Here is a 20,616-nt window from a genome sequence, read left to right as displayed (position 1 = left end):
TATCGAAATGACAAAGAAATACTTATAATTTATAAAAAGGTGTATAATTGATAAAAATGATCTAACATTGTGTTTAATATTACATGAAAATGCTTTTAGTGCTCATTATTTTTCACAAGTAATTTTATGAAATCTCATACTTATCATACTTTATGTATCTCTAAAGTATCGTTCCAACCTTATCGGAAGGAGTCAATGCTATTTACGGGGTACAATTATTTATATTGTACTCATCCCTTATTTTTTTTGGTGGGCATTGTGTGACATTACAAATAGATTTGCCTTGGTGGTGGCGAGGCGAGGCGAATTAGGTTGCTACCACTCCTACTTCACTACTTATGGTGAGCTTTACCTTCTTCATCATGAAAGTTACCTTATAGTTGCCTATTCTTATGTATATCGTTAGAGGTTCCATGGCATATATTGTGGGAGGTCTAGTTATATATAAAACAATAACTTCATTATCATTATTTGTTATAAAAAAATAATTTAAACGTTTCATCGAATTATCATATCATTAGTTCATGAAAGGATTATATAGTCACAGTGGTTCGCTCGATGCTAGTTAACGACATTGGATGTTTGTCACATGTGTATACCTAAAATCGGGGCGTGATAAAATTTGGTATTAAAGCGCTAGGTAGAGTATGTCTTAGGGTGTCATTGAACCGTGTCTAGTAAAATACTACTTACTGATGTGTTATATGTCGCACTTATAATTGGGAGGCTACCGGATAAATTTGGAATGTTTCCCCTTTCTGATATTCTAGATCTTGCATTAAAGCGTAAAGTGAGAACCTATCTCTCTTTTTCGTGATTCGCATATATGGTTGACACTTGGCATGTTCGAGGGGCACACGATTCGATTCTTATGTAATTGCATTGGCTTCTTGAAATGTCATGCCTGTGGTAATTGATGACCCATTGTATGGGCATGTAAATATAATAATAATAAAAATAAAAATAAATAAATTCGTTGGTTATAGTGCTAAAGGCCTATTTGAAATAAGATGGGATAATGATATTTCTGTCAGTTCTGTCAAAGTGATAATGGGACTCATGTGTCACGACCCAAAATCCTAACCTGTCGTGATGGCGCCTATCTCAATACTAGGCAAGTCGACAACCTCAATAAACCACAATTTCTCTTAATTTTAAAAATATAATATTTAAATTCAGTAGACAAATCTCACGCATCATATATAAATACAATCCCAAAACCCGGTGTCACTGAGTACATGAGTATCTAAATGATAACAAATCTGACTGATATAATCACTGTCTAAAAATGTAGAACCGTACAATAACATAAAGGAAGAGAGTCAAGGTCAGCGGATGGCAAGCAACTACCTCGATAGTCTCCAACTAATAACACTTTGAGATCTAATAACCGTCGTATTTGGAAGCACCTGGATCTGCACACGAGGTGGAGGGTGTAGTATGAGTACAACCAACTCAGCAAATAACAATACTAAATAAAGAACTGAAAGTAGTGACGAACTTCACAACTAAGTCCAATTACAGTAATTTTCAACATAACAAGGTAGGCATACTTTCAAGTTTAACATTTAATGCCAAAACAGTAATTTCATGTCACGTTCAACTGAAAAATAAGATAATATCTGTCAGAATTTTTCAAAACACTGGTATAAGACAGCTGAAGTGCAACAATAATAAAATTAAATGTATCCTCTCAGGACCATAGCCACTCAACCATTCTCAGCACTCGCACTCAGTAGGTACCTGCGCTCACTGGGGGTGTGTACAGACTCTGGAAGGGCTCCTTTAGCCCAAGCGCTATAATCTGCATGGACAACCCACGTGCTATAATATAATATATGGATCTGCACGGACAACTCACGTGCTGCACGGATAACTCACGTACTATAATATCAATATCTGGATCCGCACGGATAACTTACGTGGTGCACAGACAACTCACGTGCTATAGTATAATATTTGGATTCGCACGGATAACTCACGTGCTGCATAGACAACTCATATCCTATAGTATAATATCTCACAATCAGGCCATCGGCCTCACTCAGTCATAAATCTCTCCAGTCTCTCGGTCTCTCAATAATCATGATAATTAGCCCAAACAACAATAATATAATGCATCAATAATGAACAATAGATACTGAAATAAAATAAATAAGTAAACTGTGACTGAGTACAACACAACAATTTAGCAGATAATTCAATATGTACACGACCTCTGTAGGTCCCTACAGTGTCAACACATAATCTAAACATGATTTGTGGTTCAATTTTTTTACTATATGGAGAATGTACATATAACCACAGATTATTCAACTACACAGTTTCATAAAATTTGACCAAGTCACAACTCCTACGGTGCACGCTCACACGCCCGTCACCTAGCGTGTGCGTAACGTCAAAACCGAACACATAACACAAAATCCGCGGTTTCATACCCTCAAGACCAAATTTAGAACTGTTACTTACCTCAAACCGCGTAATTCTTTATTATGCTATGCCTTTGCCTAGCGAATCGGTCTCCAAACGCCTCAAATCTAGTCACAAATAATTCGATTCAATCAATACTAATTATGGGAATTGATTCCATATGAAAATATTAACTTTTCTAACAAAGTTCGAAATTGCACCCAAAATTGAAACCCGACAAAAGTTACAAAATATGAACGCTCATTAAATCACGAGTCCAATCATATAAATTTTACCCAAATCCGACATCAACTCGACCCTCGAATCTTTAATTTAAACCAAGAGGGTTTTCCCTAAATATTCAAATTTAATTCACCAATTAAATGTTAAAAATAACCATGGATTCAGGTAATTTAACCAATATTGAGTTAAGAACACTTACCCCATTGTTTTCCTTGAAAATCTCCCGAAAATCGCCTCTTCCCGATCTCCGATTAGTCAAAAATAAAAAATGGGACAAAGTCCCATTTTCAGAACTTAAAGTTTCTGTTCAGGCGTTTCTTCTTCGCGAACGCGGAAGCTTCCTCGCGTTCGCGAAGCAAAAAATTGTGCTGCCTGGATTTCCTCCTTCGTGAACGTGAGCCCGGTCTTACATACGCGAAGACCAAATTTCCCCCAGGCCGGCTTTCCCTTCCGCGTACGCGAGGCCTCGATCACGAATGCGTAGCTTTGTCCCTCGACCCTTCGCAAACGCATGCCCTCGGTCGCGGACGCGTAACTTTACCCCTCGACCCTTCGATAATGCGTAGCACAAAATGGTCCAGTCCAAATGCCCTCTTCGCGAACGCGATACTCCACTCGCGAACACGATGAAGGAAACCAGATACAGGCATGAGAAAATTCCAACAACTATTTAAGTCTAAATTTCGATCCGTTAACAATCCGAAACTCACCCGAGGCCCTCGGGACCTCAACCAAGTATACCAATAAGTCTTAAAACCTCATACGAACTTAGTCGAAACCTCAAATCACATCAAACAATACTAAAACCACAAATCACACCCCAATTTAAGCTTAACTAAACTAACGAATTTCAACTTTTACATTCGATGCCGAAACCTATCAATTCAATTTCAATTGACCTCAATTTTTGCACACAAGTCATAAATTACATAATAGAGCTATAAAAAATTTTAGAACTGGATTCCGACTCCGATATCAAAAAGTCAACTCCCCGGTCAAACTTTCAAACTTAAATTTCTATTTTAGCCATTTCAAGCCTAATTTAGCTACGGGGTTCCAAATAAATTTTCGGACACGGTCCTAAACCCAAAATCACCATACGAGACTATTGGAATCGTCAAAACTCTATTCCGGAATCGTTTACACATAAGTTGACATCCGACCAACTATTTTCACTTAAGCTTTAAGTCTTGGAACTAAGTGTTCCAAATTCATTCTAAACCTCCCCGACAAGTCGCATAATTATAATTTGACACAGGATAAGCAATAAATGGCGGAAAAGGGTTGTATTACTCGAAACGACCGGTCGGGTCATTACATTCTCCCCTACTTAAATATACATTCGTCCTTGAATGTGCCAAGATTTGTTCCTATGCCTTTAAATCATTATTCCACCTTATCATGCACATACCTGGGGTGATCACATGTCCCTCTATTCTATGTAGGTCTGGCAACATAATATAACTGGAAGTCATTAATTCAACCTTAGGTCATAAACCTTGAAATTAAATTTCTAGCATTCAGAATTTCTTTTTCAAGACCCGAATCTCACATCTACATATTGTATAAATCTGAATAAACTATATTTAGCCATAACCATAACCCCAGATATAGTCACATAACATACTACACAACTCGCATGATTGCAACACCATTCCCGATCACAATAACTACTCCAAACTAACCAAGTACTAGTATTAAACCCCACATCCCACATAACCTCGTTCCAAAACCTTCAAACATTGCCGATAATGAAAGAAACATACAGGAACTCACAACCACTTACTAGATCAGCAGGTCATAGAGCTTTCCCTCATTCAACAGGTACCATGGCCAATTGTTTAAGCCGAATTCTAAATTATTCTTCCAACACGTTGTAATCAAATATGATAGTACCCATTCTAGGTCCAATGACCTTATATTATGAAACATATTTATTCCACATACATGCCATACTAATATAACTCCATTCTCAACTGCACAATTTGTGTACCAAAAATGGAAAATGTCTCAAACAAGAGAACCATTTTGCAAGTTCAACAAGCACCACTACAACCGCAATGCTATGAGCTCATCATATATAGCAGAACCAAGACACACGAATCTAATAATGATAACCAGCTTTTCTAGATCTCACATTAACATCACTTGTACATGGCCTAAACCTCACATATATGTGCACTCCTAGCGCGTAGCTATCACAAATAATTAACGCAACTAGTGCCCCCACTGAGTTTAAATAAAGCATTCACCTCAAACAGGATGCAATCCTGAAATAATATGCTTCTGAGAACTCTCAGTCTCTAATTTCATAAAATACATGAATCACCGTAGCTGATCCCAACTCCAGCACTCGAATGGCTAACACACATTTCATGCACGATCATCCGACCAGGAGTACTTTCATAATTCTTCCGTGCCACATAGAAATAATTTAAATATCAACAGTCTATCAACCAGGTGAGTATCACAATACTGATGAAAATCTGTAAGTCAAAACGCAATGCGCCTTTTAAAATGCGATCCCTTCTCAGGGATTACCGTGCAGTTAGAACATTCATCTAAATATGTGGAACTGACCATTCTGCCCAGAATTCGTGACCTTCCTTCCATGAATGAACTGCCACCTTGTACACGTAAATCTTAATCCCGCGCTACACACCACATCTATCATTCCATCATGTGACAAGCACGAGAATATCATTATCAACTTTGGGTAACCAATAAATTACATACCCAGTCATTTAGTAACCTTCATCTTGCTTCCTTCAAGGAGGAATTCATAATACACAACACGTTCCCTACACCAGTAGAAAATATCCGGTTCAACCCATGGTAGAAACAATTAAGAACACTTTGAAATCCATTTGCACATAACCAAGCTATCAGAACTAATTCCCTCTAACTCGACCAAGCCACGCAGGTCACCAAACCCAAGAATATTGCCACCAAAATTTCTGTAAAGTCTCACCACATCATAATTACCCCATAAATACCACAACCGTAACACTCACTCTGAAAATACCTTATATGAATTTAAAATTATTCCACTTTCCTTTCTTATACTGAAATGTAGAATTCATAGTCATACAAAATTACCGCAAGTCTCGACACCTTCAAATGCAAATCTCAGATTTTATCCATATACAAGTCCGAAAATATTCTCAGTTGCTATATATAATTCTTGAACCCATTAGAGCTTTTTCGGGAGTTACCCACTTTGCTCAAATCTAAATTACACCGGCCAAACAGGCCGAAAGGCACAAGCCCCATTAGCACAACAACCCCCAAAGAAGTAACCCTACCTTAACACCACCAATCAAATTCATACTTCGTGCGCACTATGTTCTTCAAAATAACAATTTAATCATTCCATGTTTTTCATATATTTATAAAGTTCCATATAACCCATATTCAGGAATTTCCTTACTCGAGTCATCCTCGATCTCCATCTCTGCAAGTCATAACTGATCCATAAGTATATCTCAGACCAAAACTAAAATTTAGCACATAACCATGAAATCAAATTGTCAATAGCAGGCTCCCCCACTTAGCTTTAAGCTACAATTATATAAACTTAGAACCCGCAAGGATTTATCCTTCTCAATTACCATGATCTCGCACCGTTAACTTCTCAAAGTCTTTTGTTAAGCTTTTCATGGACATTCTGAATCACCAGCCACAGTCACGCACTCGACCTCTTACCGGGTAGCAAGTACTATTCCTCGCATAAGCTTCATCAATATTATGCCACCGCTAACTGCTCACCGGAGATAACCCACATGTGGAATTCCTTACCGACATCTTCCAACGACGATGCACTGGGTACAACAACCACGTAATCAGTAAATTCTCCTAAGCCCATGCTCGCCCAATATCTGTATAAGTCTGCACTTTCCCTATTGACATCAACTGAAAGTTCAACAATACCTTCCGAACTCAAGTCATATTGCACTTGAAACGATAATCAGATCCTCACATCCCTCTTCATTTCAAAAGAACTCCTTTTTGCCATATTCAATCTTTCTTCGTACAATAACCATCATTCCAAATAAAGTCTATAGGCCAAATCACATTCCATCATGATTCCCAAACCGTTATATACTTTCTCAAGGCGTGCGACTACCCTACCACAGAATCCATATGCTAATCTGCCACTCTTACTTTGGTTAAACCATCTCCTTTAAGCAACTTCTCAACCTCTACTTCTCCTACTTGACTTGTTAGTACTTCAACCACCGCAAAACACTTCCCGTCATGTATTCCATCATACTTTGCTACCCAACTGTTGCATCAAATCAAAACGCATCTCTGTAGCACCTAAACCAATAAAAATGTTACCGACTCTAAGCCTCTTCGAAGATCATCTTTCTCGAGCCATCAACATTAGAGATACCAATTCGATTCTGAACAGTTGCACACAACTATCTCTGGCAACCGCCCCTCAGGCACCATTTCACAACACCCTGCCCCGAAGGCAAAATCCAAGAAGACCGTAACACCGGCGGACCATAATGCGTTCAAACAAGGACGACGACATCACATCACAATGAAAATTCCACCATGCTCGCAAATATCAAGTCTTGTTACTTTAACAACCAAACTTGGACATCTATAGTCCAATTGCCTTTCCTCCGATGGAATTAATTGCTGAACCCCTTAATCATGCACTGAGAAATCCTCTCTTCGAGCCATTCACCGCCTCAACACATAACGATCACCTTACCATTACACCAACATTGTGCGATAACAACGCATAGCCATCGTAGCAACCCATGCACGGTCTCGAAATCATAGAAAATACAGACACTGAGCTGGAAAAAAAGAACATCCTTCTGCAAGGCAACGATAATAGCCTACCCTAACACGCAGGGAAAAACATCCTGCACCATGTTTTCAATACTACTACAACTCCTCGACACCCAATTAATAACAAGCGTTTCGCGTTGCATAAGATTGAGTAGGAAGGAAATAAAGGCACAAGCCTCAATAGAATCAAACTGCACGATGAGGAAGTCAAGAAGGGAAGTGCTCCTAACAACCCTGTAGCCTCTTGAAGATAAGTACACACATCTTTGTATCGATCCGCAAGACTCTACTAGCCTTGCTCATGACTCGTGTGACCTATGTAACCTAGGCTCTGATACCAACTTGTCACAACCCAAAATCCTAACCTGTCGTGATGGCGCCTATCTCAATACTAGAAAAACCGACAACCTCAATAAACCACAATTTCTCTTAAGTTTCAAAACATAATATTTAAATACAGTAGAAAAATCTCACACATACAGATATAAATACACTCCCAAAACTCGATGTCACTGAATACATGATTATCTAAATGATAACAAAGTCTAACTGATAAAATCACTGTCTAAAAATGTAGAACAATACAATAACAGAAAGGAAGAGAGTCAAGGTCAGCGGACGCCAAGAAACTACCTTGATAGTCTCCAACTAATAACACTCTGAGATCTAACAACCGTTGTATCTGGAAGCACCTGGATCTGCACACGAGGTGCAAGGTGTAGTATGAGTACAACCAACTCAGCAAGTAACAATACTAAATAAAGAACTGAAAGTAGTGACAAGCTTCACAGTTGAGTCCAATTACAGTAATTTCCAACATAACAAGGTAGGCATGCTTTCAAGTTCAACATTTAATACCAAAGCAGTAATTTAATGTCAGGTTCAACTGAAACATAAGATAATACCTCTCAGAAATTTTTCAAAACAGTGGTATAATACAGTTGAAGTGCAACAATAATGAAATTAAATGTATCCTCTCGGGACCACAGTCACTCAGCCATTCTCAGCACTCAACACTCGCACTCAATAGGTACCTACGCTCACTGGGGGTGTGCACAGACTCCGAAGGGGCGCCTTCATCCCAAGCGCTATAATCCACACTAACAACTCACGTGTTGCACGAACAACTCATGTGCTATAGTATAATATATGGATCCGCACGGACAACTCACGTGCTGCACGGAAAACTCACGTGCTATAGTATCAATATCTGGATCCACACGGATAACTCAAGTGTTGCACGGACGACTCACGTGCTATAGTATAATATCTCACAATTAGGCCCTCGTCTTCATTCAGTCATAAATCTCTCCAGTCTCTCGGGCTCTCAATAATCATGATAATCAGCCCAAAAAATAATGATATGATGCATCAATAATGAACAATAGAGACTGAGATAAAATAAATAAGTAAATTGTGACTGAGTACAACACAATAATTTAGCAGATAATTCAACATGTACACGACCTTTGTGGGTCCCTACAGTGTCAGTACATAATCTAAACATGATTTGTGGTTCAATTTCTAAACTACATGGAGAATGTACAGATAACCACAGATTATTCAACTACACAGTTCTATGGAATTTGACCAAGTCACAATTTCTACGGTACACGCCCACACGCCCGTCACCTAGCGCGTCACCTCAAAACCGATCACATAACACAAAATCCGCGGTTCTATACCCTCAGGACCAAATTTAGAACTCTTACTTACCTCAAACCGTGTAATTCTTTATTCTGCTATGGCTTTGCCTCGCGAATTGGTCTCCAAATGCCTCAAATCTAGTCACAAATAATTAGATTCAGTGAATACTAATTCTAAGAATTGATTCCATATGAAAATATTAATTTTTCCAACAAAATCTAAAATTGCACCCAAACATCGCACGTCTCGGAACCCGACAAAAATTACAAAATATGAACGCCAATTCAACCACGAGTCCAACCATATAAATTTTACCCAATTCTAAATCGACCCTCAAATCTTCAATTTAAACCAAGAGTGTTTTATAAATTTTTTAACTTAATTCACCAATTAAAACTTAAAAACAACCATGGTTTCTCGTAATTTAACCAATATTGAGTTAAGAACACTTACCCCATTGTTTTCATTGAAAATCGCCTCTTCCCGACCTCCAATTTGTCTACCATTTGCAGAACTTAAAGTTTCTGTCCAGGCGTGTCTTCTTCGCGAACGCAGAAGCTTCCTCGCGTTCGCGAAGCAAAATATTATGCTTCCCGGATTTCCTCCTTCGCGAACGCGAGCCCGGTCTCGCGAACGTGAAGACCAAATTTTTCCAGTCCGGCTTTCCCTTCCGCGAACGTGAGGTCTCGATCGCGAACGCGTAGCTTTCCCCCTCGACCCTTCACGAACGCGTGCCCTCGGTTGCGGACGCGTAACTTTGCCCCTCGACCTTTCGCGAACGCGTGCCCTCGGTCACGGACACGTAACTTTGCCCCTCGACCCTTCACGAACGCGTAACACAAAATGGGCCAATCCAAATTTTCTCTTCGCGAACGTGAGATTCCCCTCGCGAACGTGATGAAGGAAACCAGATACATGCATCAGAAAATTTCAGCAGTTGTTTAAGTCCAAATTTCGATCAGTTAACCATCCGAAACTCACCCAAGGCCCCGAGGACCTCGACCAAATACACCAATAAGACTTAAAATATCATACAAACTTAGTCGAAACCTTAAATCACACCAAACAACGCTAAAATCACAAATCACACCCCAATTCAGCTTAACGAAACTAATGAATTTCAACTTCTATATTCGATGCCGAAACCTATCAATTCAATTCCAATTGACCTCAAATTTTGCACACAAGTCATAGATTACATAACGGAGCTATGAAAATTTTCAGAACTGGATTCTGACTCCGATATCAAAAAGTCAACTCCCCGGTCAAATTTTCAAACTTAAATTTCTATTTTAGCAAGCCTAATTTAGGTACGGGCTTCCAAATAACATTCCGGACACGGTCCTAAGTCCAAAATCACCATACAGAGCTATTGGAATCATCAAAACTCTATTCCGGGGTCGTTTTCCCATAAGTCAAAATCCGGCCAACTATTTCCGCTTAAGCTTTAAGTCTTGGAACTAAGTGTTCCAAATTCATTCTGAAACCTCTCCGACAAGTCGCATAATTATAATTTGACACAGGATAAGCAGTAAATGGGGGAACGGGATTGTATTACTCGAAACGACCGGCCGGGTCATTACATCATGAAAGGAACATTGCTAACAAAGTGGGTAAGGATACATCAAAAGATTAAGTTCCCAAACTATATTGAAGTTTTTATTGGCACATAGAATGTCTGGTCGAGGACCACCATTAACGAGATATAGACAAGGAGTATTGAATAGCCAAGAGTTGAGTGAGGAGGCTGGTATATAGAGTTTTGATGAATATGATTTGAGGTTGAACGATGACCAATTGGTCAAAGTAACACGAACCAGTTAAGGTCACAACTTATATCTTATGGCTTCGGTGAGAAACAACACAATGGTGCTAAGTAAAATTGAGAGTTGGTTTTCTTGGTGGACATAAAAGATATATCGAAAAAGACATGTACACTTCTCAGATTCAGTAAAGACTGGATAAGACCCCAACATGACAAGCCACAATGGTAGCCATTTTGCAAGAACTAGTGGTGATATGTATGAGATGAGATGTATTGTACTGGACTACTGGTAAGAGAGGCACGTTTGCGACACTTAAAGCATGCCACATGTTAAAGATACATGTAGGAGACTAGAACGCTTCCTTAATGGCTAAGGCCATATGAATAGTTCAACAACTAATGGTACATATGAGCACCAATCGGAAAAATAAAAGGGTAAGTGAAAGAGTTACGAAGGCATGGGATGCACGAAACACAGCTTCTAAGATTGCAAAGGTAATATGGATTGCCCAGGGAGGCAAATTGATACGGAAGGTCAATGTTAAGCTTCCACAAATCAAGTTAGTATTGTTTTGGCACTAGAATTTGTGATAAATAAAAGACACCAAGAATACTCTCCAAAATACACTTAGGTGTGCCAGGTGAAGTTCTTTCAACTCAGAATGATTTGATTCCAACATTATAGAAATCACAAGTCTTATGGAGCTAAAATTTATACTTCTAACAAGCTGTGAAATATGGTATATGTGGCCCAAGGCCCAAGCACTTTGAAACAATAGTGATACGATCTGGAATGTAAAGGTTAAAAGCAATTTAATAATAAATAATGTTGCGCTGGAAGCTCAAGTACGTCCAAATCAAGCAAATAGGTACTATCGAAAGCGATCATGTAAATAATCATATATTTGACAAATTAAATTAGGTTTCATTTATTTTTCACTTAAGTTTATGCATAATGATATATATTATGCTTACACATTAATGTTATATTGTATTTGCCATAGTAAAAAGGGGCACATTGTGACAATGATATGGGCTCGAAAGGGCAAGATATAGAAAGCATTATCCATTGAGGAAGATCACAGAAAAGGTATGATTATTGCAAAAAGGTCTACGATCACAAAGTTATGTTTTAGAAGATCTTCTTTTTTTTTTAAACTATTATTTTATACTTAAAGAATGTATACACTATGATGATTTATGAAACCCATGGATATAGAAAATCCTACAAGGGGCTTATGGACAAGCAACATGATTTTGATAAAACATGCATCCTCAAATGCTTAAAGAAAAATGCACATGACATGAAAGTCCTTGATCTTATGAAAGTTGGTTACCCAATGCATGGTTATTGCACTGCCATAAATTAATGTGTATAACGGGATCAAGAATTCAAGTAATATATATATACTCAAGAAGTCTCACTTGTTAAAGTATGATCAGAGTGTGAGCTAAATAACTCAACATTTGAAAGTCGTAACGATAATATTGGTAAGGCATAATCAGTGTGGAACGACCAGTTGAGATGAGAAAAGATAATAAACGACAAAAAGTAACATGTAGCAGTTGAGATGGGAAGTAATGTTCCAAGGTGAACGAGACCAAGAGGGCTTTAACGAGCATGATGATCTTACTTGCTACTCGAAGTTACTTAAAAGTGTAACATAAGTTATGTTTCATGAAAGAATAGCAATGAAGTGGAGTTATAAATCGAGAAAGATAGTGGTGTGCATTGACAAAAGTAATATGTAAAGCATGGGCAATCAGAAGTTCATCTATAAAGTTAAAACTTGGTAAAGTTGTTTTCCACTCGATAGGGGGCTCGGGAATTTACTCACTCCAAATTGAGGAAAATGATTGGCTAAGTGAAATCACAATAAGGTATTGCTTTAGTTAAGAGAATCTTACTTGTTAAAGAAATGATAAAAATGAGTATTATCAACAACTTCTATGTTAGGAGGGACATGGTGTCCTAAAGTCTCGTGTTGGAATCACATGCTTTTTTCTTAAGGTAAGGAAAAATAGCGTTACTATCAAATCAAAGATAAAACCATTAGTGGGCAGGGCGGATAGATTGGAATGAAAATTGATATGAAGATATTATAGGGAGACATTACCCTTGGGTTTTGATAACCTATTGACATTCACATAGACAAATGACTCAACAACATGATGGAAAAGAATTATGTGAAGATTCCACTCTTACTAACATCGAAGCAAGTACGAATTCATGTCAACGTGAAGATTCGATACTCAAGTGAAAAATAAGAAAATTGAGATAAGATACACAATAAGGGATGATTGAAGTTATAAGAAAGTGTGCTAAAAGGTTGGGAAATACTTCCAATATTTCTTAGTCTCCTATTACTTGATAGAAGATGCGAAATTTAATATGGCAAGTCTCAAATGGTAAGTTATCCAATGGTTGGGATAGAAAAGCGCATGCTCTACTGAAGTGACAAGGTAGGAAAGAAAATTCCTCGAACATGAAAAGTAAAGGTCCCAGATTAAGTGAAATGCATGAGTAATGTGTTCAAGTATTCACCAGTTGAAATTTTAGTGTGCCAGATAATGTAGTCGAATCAAAGGATGCCCCCCACACACAGATAAAGCTAGATACCAAAGCGTTTCAAAAATGTTACCATACACATATATTCAGTGCAAAATATATTGGAAGGAAATCAAGAGGTAGTCAAATTTTGAACTTACTCTGCAATAGGCAATACAAACCATAATAAAACATTTGCCTCAAGAAATTACAATCAGTAACAGGTACCGGGCTTAGTCTTTGTTCATAAAGCCTTGGAGAAAGTAAGATCAATAACAAGAAGGCTTGAAATTGGTAAAGTTATCGAAAGTCATTTGGGGTATTATATCGTGAGTTAACCTCATACACCTTGATTTTATGAAAGTATCATCAATAAAAGGCGTCACAACTTTTGGGAAAGAAAAGCAAGTTGAACTCGAGGTTAAAGGAAGCTACATGTTGGCCTTGTCTTTAGAAATATATTCAGTCACTTAGTGTTAATTTCTATTCATGATCGACAAGTTCAACGGTTGAGAACAAAAAAAATAGTTCCAGTTAAAGTCCTTAAGAGGGGGTCGCATGGAAGGAATAAAGTTATGTGGAAATTGAAGTTCTTTTATTCTAAAGCTCGCATATTTTTTTATAATTTATAGTCCTGAAAGTTATGTATGAGATAAAAATTACATCAAGTTCGTAGTTGAAAGTGTTTCTAGTACATATACGTCAGACTCCATAAGTTATTAAAAAAAAGTGTAGAATATTCTCCTCATGTGAATTTTATAGTGCATGTATTTCGAAGTCAGTAAAGCAAATGTTTCATGTGTTCATCATTATGGAAAGTTCATGTTTGTATAGTAATTCATGTGTATCGTTATCGTGAATAGCAAAGAAGTCCATTTTGGCATTTGTGATCATGTATATTGATGATATATTGCGTTGGATGTCATATTTGGGTGTGATACAGTTGTTACGATGTATTTGAGCCGGTTCAATTTTTCTTTTGATAGTCCTATATACAAAGGGAACTATGCCAAATTTTTTAAGAATTTGGACAGTCAAATTTTGGATCTTGAAGTTGAAAGGAGAGTTGGCAAATGGACTAGAACCTCTCTTAAGTTTACTGAGAGACTATAAGCCGACATTCGAGGATGAATGTTTACCAGCGGGAGAGAATGTAAAGTCCCGTATATTAATTAACATTTAATATGGGCTAATTATGATTCTGATGAAGCGTTTGAGAAATTTTTCAAAGTATTTATGAAGTTTCATAAAGTTAATAAATTAATTGAAATATGGTAGGATGAACAAGTTATTGCTTGGAAAAGTGCTAAATTTAATTTGGAAAACTAAAACAAATTTTACTTAGACAACTTTTGGGGATTCAATACACTATTATCTCTTCTTAATTAGTAGCCAAATCTAATACTTAAAATATGGCATACATGTAAAGATATTTAATAAGTGGGACCCACAAAAGGCTTAGCTTTATTAAAGGAAAAGAAAAATACCAAGCATTAGTTTTGTCCCATTTTGTTGCCTTTCGTTACTCAAGAAAACGCAGCAACAATAGTTGCTTTGCTTCTCCATTTCAGCGAGAAATGGATGTCTTTAAGGAAACTTGGAAGCTGAAAATTCTTGCAAGCCAAAGTGGCAACAACTACAAGAATCGTAGATCGTCTAGCTCTTGCTATAAATTTCTTCCAAAATTTTATGAACATTTCAAGATTGGGATTTCTAGGGTTTGAGCCAAAGAGGTAATTCTACTACTCAAGCTTCCTTTATAGTGATTAAATAATTTTTTTTTAAGGATACTTATGGGTAATATTTGTGGAATGAATGAGTTATTGAAGTAATCTTGAAAATGACTGTTCTTGACATTGAAGAGATTAAGGATGAAGAAGATGAATAGTAAGAAATTAATAAAAACATGATTGTTTGATGATTTTAACAACTTCAAAAGAACTTTATCGATTTCAAAGTATAGAACTGAGGTATTGGCCTTAATAGCCAATTATCAAAAAATGTTCATAGGACCTACGGGTTATACAGTTTAAAGAAAAATGTATTTGGAAGGACCATAGTTATTATCGATGATGCGTACCATATATTGTCTAGAGAGACACCTTACCGTGCTAGCACTATTGCAAAATCTCATAGCAATGGGTGATGCAGCCTCGTGATGAAGTGATGGCTACTATCGTCAATATCCTTCGGGTGAGATGCCCAGGTTGATCGGGGGATGGTCAACATACAGATTCAAACACTGATTACCGTTTATAGTTATTCTAGCTTATGTGTACTATATATTGTCCAGAGAGACACCTTATCGTGCTAGCACTATCGCCAAAATCCAATACCAATGGGTGACGCGGCCTCGTGACCAGGCGATGGTCACTATCGTCAATATCCTTCGGGTGAGACGCCCAGGTTGACCGGGGGATGGTCAACATACAGATTCAAACATTGATTTCCGTCCCGATCGAAAGATTTTCAGATTATCGAAATGACAAAAAAATGCTTACAATTTATTAAAAGGTGTATAGCTGATAAAAATGATCTAATATTCTGTTAAATATTACATGAAAATGCTTTTGCTCATTGCTTTTCACAAGTAATTTTATGAAATCTCATACTTATCATACTTTATGTATCCCTAAAGTATCGTTCCAACCTTATCGGAAGGAGTCAATGTTAATTACGGGGTACAATTATTTATATTATACTCAGCCCTCTTTTTCTTTGGTGGGAATTGTGTGACATTACAAATAGCTTTGCCTTGGTGGTGGCGAGGCGAATTAGGTTGCTACCACTCCTACTTCATTACTTATGGTGAGTTTTACCTTCTTCATCATGAAAGCTATCTTATAGTTGCCTATTCTTATGTATATTATTAGAGGTTCCATGGCATATATTGTAGGAGGTCTAGTTATATACAAAAAAATAACTTCATTATCATTTTTTATTATAAAAAAGAATTTAAATGTTTCATTGAATTATCGTATTTTTAGTTCATGAAAGGATTATATAGTCATAGTGGTTCGCTCGATGCTAGTTAACGGCATTGGATGCATGTCATATGTGTATACCTAAAATCGGGGCGTGACAAAAACCATCTCTGAACTATTTACGTGGTTCGCTCGATGCTAGTTAACGGCATTGGATGCATGTCACATGTGTATACCTAAAATCGGGGCGTGACAAAAACCATCTCTGAACTATTTACAAAGTTCTCCTCCAATCCTTCTTTTTTTGATAGAAAGTAAAAATTTATTGAAGTATGTGACCATCACATCGGAAAATCTTAATTTGTTAGAGAAAACACACTTTATTTAGTAGTTATTTATATGTATTCAACAATACATGCATGTTGCTCTCTTCTTAATCAATTTATGCTAAAGGGCAAGTTTTGGTGTACCACATGCAGTTCTGGCACGTCTAGAGGGGAGAGCAAATTGATAACATCAACAGATGGAGAGCTTGGGAGGAGATTACAGCTTCACAAACTTGTGATGTCTGTGTTGAGCTAAGTGGCTCCAGATTTTGGAAAGGGTAAAGGAATATATTTCATGTTCATAACCGCTGAAGACAAGACCCCAGGAGGATTAATAGCTCGCTTTCTTTCAACTAGTATTTACAAGAGTCCTTATTTTAAGTACAATCATCTTCATCACCACCAAGATAACTACATTTGTCCAACTGCAACCATTTTGTGCTCAGACTCTTACCAAAGCATGTACTCGCAAATGCTTTGTGGCCTCTGCCAAAACCAACAAGTTTTTCAGGTTGGCTTATTTTTGCAACCACCTTCATTTGTGCCATGCGATTCCTGGAGAAGCACTGGTCTCTACTTTGTAATGATATCCGCACCGGAATCATTATCACCCAAACAACTGATCCTTCAGTGAGAAAGGAAATGATAGAAATCCTCAAAGATGGCAAAAAAATTAGCTGATTTCATTGAGGCTGAATGCAGCAAAGATTCATGATAAGGGATTATCACTAGGCTATGGCCTAATACAAAGTATGTGGATGCTATTGTGACTGGATCCATGTCACAATATATACCGATACTTTATTATTACAGTAATAGCATCCCTCTTATCAGTACTCTATATGCTTCCTCGGAATGTCACTTTAGAATCAACTTGAACCCTTTCTGTAAGCCCAGTGAAGTCTCTTACGCCCTTATACCCACCATGTGCTATTTTGAGTTCTTACCATATCACGGAAAAAGTGGAGTCATTGATTCTATCTCTATGCCCAAGTCGCTTAATGAGAAAGAACAACAACAATTGGTTGATTTGGTTGATGTCAAGATTGGTCAGGAGTATGAGCTTGTCGTTACCACATATTCTGGTATTTTCAAATTCCAAATAAAAAGCTTTTGACGCATTTTTTTTTCCCCATTTATCTGTCAAACATGTTGTCTGCCAATGCTTAGCTTTGCTTGAACTTGTGCCATTTCAGGACTCTATAGATACAGAGTTGATGATGTGCTTCGGGTTGCTGGATACAAGAACAACGCGCCTCAATGATGGGGTCCACACCCATTAATAGAAAAAAATAAAGGGAATCTAATGATGGCAAGAGCAAGTTTTAGAGTTGGCAACCAATTTGCACGGTAAATTACATAGTGCAAGTTGTAAAGTGAGATCCAATCTTCCGATTGGTTAATTGGGGCAGTCATTCCCTCTATATAAGGAGAGCTTCAGCTCTTATTTTATACACCAATCTCAGTGGAAAAATATATCTGAGATTTAGAAAGAAAGAGTGAGGTTTCACCAATAGAGTATAAGAAAATAGTCTGTGAGAAAAATAAAGAGTGAGCGATATTGTAGTGGGGTGAGAATATCAAAAGATGATTATTTCTTTTGAGTGTTTTAGTGGTCTTTGGAGTATTTTACTAGGACCTACAAAGTGTAAAAATTCCTTGTTATAGTGATATCAGTTGCTCATCTCGGGGCCGTGGTTTTTTTCGTTATTCAAAAGGGTTTTCCACATAAAAATCTTGGTGTCGTTGTCACTCTTTTATTCTTGTTAATTACCGTTTCTCGGTGTTACGTTATTATTCCGCTTTTATTACAGTGAATATTATTTTTGAGGGAGTTTATTCCCAACAACTGGTATCAGAGCACAGGTTCTGCTCGTTCACAAAAGTACTATTCACTGTCGGTAGTACTATACTTGGTGAAAAACCATGTCCGGAGTAAAGTACGAGGTAGTAAAATTCAACTGAGATAACGGTTTCTCAACATGGCAAAGAATGATGAGGGATCTTCTTATTCAACAAGGATTACACAAGGAACTAGATGGTAATGCCAAAAGGCCTACTACTATAAAAGTTGATGATTGGGCTGACTTGGATGAAAGGGCTGCTAGTGCAATCAGGTTGCACTTATCAAATGATGTGGTAAATAACATCATTGATGAAGATATCGCATGTGGCATTTGGACAAGGTTGGAAAGCATATACATGTCCAAAACGCTGACAAATAAATTATACCTGAAGAAGCAGCTATACGCCCTACACATGGGTGATGGTACTAATTTTTTGTCACATTTAAATGTGTTTAACGGACTAATCACACTACTCGCAAACCTCGATATGAAAATCGAGGAAGAAGATAAAGCCATCTTGCTATTGAACTCGTTGGTATCTTTGTTTGATAATTTGGCAACAACCATCCTGCACGGTAAGATTATCATTGAGTTGAAAGACGTCACATCGGCTCTTCTACTCAATAAGAAGATGAGAAAGAAGCCTGAAAATTAAGGATAGACTCTCATCACATAAGATAGAGGCAGGAGTTATCAAAAGAGTTCGAGCAACTATGGTAGATCCGGACCTCGTGGGAAGTCTAAGAACCAATCCAAATCAAGAGCTAGAAATTGCTACAATTGTGATCGACCAGGTCACTTCAAAAGAGATTGCCCAAATCTAAGTAAGGGCAAAGGTGAAAGCAGTGTCCAGAAGAATGACGACAACACAACCTCCATGGTGCAAAATAATGATAATGTTGTCCTCTTTATAAATGAGCAAGAGGAATGCATGCACTTGTCAGGTCCAGAGTCGGAATGGGTGGTTGATACAACATCTTACCATGCCACACCGGTAAGAGATCTTTTTTGCAGATATGTAGCAGGTGATTTCGGCACTGTGAGAATGGGTAACAAAAGTTACTCAAAGATTGCGGGGATTGATGACATTTGTATCAAGACAAATGTTGGATGCACATTGGTTCTAAAGGACGTGCCGCATGTACCTGATTTGCAGATGAACTTGATCTCAGGAATTGCTTTAGACCGAGATGGATACGATAACTATTTTGCAAATCAAAAGTGGAGACTCACCAGGGGATCACTGGTAATTGCGAAGGGAGTTGCTCGTGGCACGTTGTACTGGACAAATACAAAAATATGCCAAGGTGAATTAAACGTGGCACAAGATGAGATTTTTGCAGATTTGTGGCACAAAAGAATGGGTCATTTGAACGAGAAGGGATTGCAGATTCTTGCCAAGAAATCACTCATTTCTTATGCCAAAGGTATAATGGTAAAACTTTGTGACTATTGTTTATTTGGTAAGCAGCATAGAGTCTTATTTCAGACATCGTCTGAAAGAAAATTGAATATACTTGATTTGGTATATTCTGATATTTGTGGTCCAATGAAAATTGAATCGATGGGCGCTAACAAATATTTTGTTACTTTTATTGATGATGCTTCACGAAAATTATGGGTTTATATTTTGAAAATCAAAGATCAAGTGTTTCAAGTTTTCTAGGAGTTTCATTCTCTGGTGAAAAAGGAGACAGGCCAAAAGCTAAAGCGTCTCCGAAGTGACAATGGAGGTGAGTACACTTCAAGATAATTTGAAGAGTACTGTTCAAGTCATGGGATCAGACATGAAAAGACAGTTCTTGGAACCCCACATCACAATGGCATAGCCGAGAGGATGAACTGCACCCTTGTTGAGAAGGTGAGAAGCATGCTCAGAATGGCTAAACTGCCAAAGTCATTCTGGGGTGAAGCAGTTCAGACAGCCTGTTACCTAATCAATAGGAGTCCATCAGTTACATTGGAGTTTGACATCCCAGAGAGAGTTTGGACCAACAATGAAGTGTCATACTCACATCTAAAGATGTTCGGTTGCAGAGCTTTTGCACATGTACCAAAGGAGCAGAGAACAAAGCTGGATGATAAATATGTTCTGTCC

At 37.7% G+C, this 20,616-nt stretch overlaps 1 pseudogene; it reads left to right on the top strand.

The window, feature by feature from the left end:
- Positions 1-14,930: 14,930 nt before the first annotated feature.
- LOC107784903 (indole-3-acetic acid-amido synthetase GH3.6-like) lies at positions 14,931-18,406 on the top strand (annotated as a pseudogene).
- Positions 18,407-20,616: the final 2,210 nt, after the last annotated feature.

The sequence above is a fragment of the Nicotiana tabacum genome, chromosome 24, assembly GCF_000715075.1.
Source record: "Nicotiana tabacum cultivar K326 chromosome 24, ASM71507v2, whole genome shotgun sequence".
Lineage (NCBI taxonomy): Eukaryota > Viridiplantae > Streptophyta > Magnoliopsida > Solanales > Solanaceae > Nicotiana > Nicotiana tabacum.
The sequence above is the reverse complement of the archived record's forward strand: the minus strand, read 5'-3'. Positions and strand labels throughout refer to the sequence as shown.